At 37.3% G+C, this 1,830-nt stretch overlaps 1 protein-coding gene across 1 annotated transcript in view; it reads right to left on the reverse strand.

Annotated features, from left to right (window-relative positions):
• Nucleotides 1–248: 248 nt before the first annotated feature.
• Nucleotides 249–1,830, reverse strand: part of LOC125043477 (calcium-activated chloride channel regulator 1-like) — a 155,754-nt gene continuing 154,172 nt past the window's right edge. The window contains exon 14 of the mRNA XM_047639567.1: nt 249–1,830. This exon is cut by the window's right edge and continues 2,154 nt beyond it. The gene's annotated coding sequence lies outside the window, so the exon portion shown is untranslated.

Raw genomic sequence — 1,830 nt, forward strand, 5'->3', positions numbered from 1 at the left:
CACACGTACATACTTACGGCTTTATAATATATTCAAAATGGAAATTCAGAAGAATAAAAAATAAAAAAAAAAGGATCAGGAAATGAAGAAGAACGATAATAAGGAGAGAAAGCGAGGAAGGTAAAAAAGATGAAGAGGAACGAAGGGGGAGAGGAAATACAAATAATGAAAAAGAAAATGTAAAGAGTTAGAAAGAGGGAGGGAGAGAAAAAGAGAGGGAGGGATAGAGAGAGGGAGGGAGAAAAAAATAGAAAGAGAAGGAGAGAGAGAGAGAAAGAGAAGGAGAAAACAAAAAATAACGAAAAGATACAAGACAATATATACAGAGAAAACGAACAGCAAAGACTATTATAAAAAAAAAAAAATAGATATTCCTGTAAGTTCTAGATATTATTCTTTACCTTATCTGCCCCGTTAATTAATTTATTCCATGTATCCACTTATTCATTTTGCATAATTTCATATCGTTATCTCTTTCCAGATATCGAAAAGCCGATGATAACTAGCACGTGCTGCATATATATATATTTCTTAACTCCTCGTAAAAAAAATGAATTCCATTATTTCTTAAATGTTGTCGTATGCGGATTTATTATTTAAAAATCATATCTATCCCGCAGAATAAAGAAATTGGTGCTGCGGCCTGCCAACATCACAACAAACACTGATCATTACGGTTATAACACTCGATGAAAACAAAACATCAACAACACTGTAAATGACAACACGAGAGGGAATGATAATCGAAGTTTGATTGAATAAAAAGTTGACTGTCCACACCGCAGTTACCGAAGCGTTTCAGAGCGGTGTTTTCTTTCGTTTTATTCGAGCTAGTCCGAGGAGGAGATCGTGGTTGTCCGAGAACGGGATCGTCTTAGTCTTAAAAGAGTTACTCCTTCAATAGAGAGCAGCATGACATTCTCGGTTGTTAACGACATCTAAAACGCCTGTTCGAAAATCTCTCATACACATCTATATGCACGCATGCACAATTGAACATATACAAATACAAATGTATATACAATGTCTTTGTTCATACATGCTTGAACACACACACACACACACACACACACACACACACACACACACACACACACACACACACACACACAGAGTAAACAAAGATATACACAAACAAAACACACACCCGCATGCGCACACAATAATCTGTAGAAGAAAGAGACAAGAAAACGAAACAAACGAACATCGTTCAGAGTTCAGACCAACTCCGAGTCAAATCCTCGCGGCCATGAGTGAGACATCTACGAAGAAGGAGAAAAAGAAGAAGAAATAAAAGGAGAATCATCCGTCATGGGATTACGCCCTTCTTTTTTTTTTTTTCAAATTATCTTCTCCTCTCGGTCTCTCTTCTTCTCTTTCTTCTTGCTTCCCGTGTCTTTGTATCGCAAGTACAAAAATAGACAAGGCCTACACGAAATTTGGCACAAAAACCTCCTATGTACATCATTTACAAAAATGGTGCAGTTATAGACACATTATTGAGTAATTATGTGCAGAGACTTCGACTGTTGGACGACAATTGTACATCTTGCTGTAATGAGAGTACAAAAAATGATTTAAATTAGTTTATGAATACGATGGTCGAACAAGACCACCTTTGCCAACATGAATAAGCTAATACATTCATACAGACACTTCACATCTAACATTACTCGCTAGTAATAAAAAATGCAGTATCAGATACCTCAAAATTCCTTTCAATATTGTAAACCTCGAGCCTTGACTCCTCGTGCCTTGTACAAACGCTGCCTGGAAATCTTTGGCGTCGGGGACTCCCAGCGCTACCATATGGCCTTGGGGTCGTGTGTG

The sequence above is a fragment of the Penaeus chinensis genome, chromosome 34, assembly GCF_019202785.1.
Source record: "Penaeus chinensis breed Huanghai No. 1 chromosome 34, ASM1920278v2, whole genome shotgun sequence".
Lineage (NCBI taxonomy): Eukaryota > Metazoa > Arthropoda > Malacostraca > Decapoda > Penaeidae > Penaeus > Penaeus chinensis.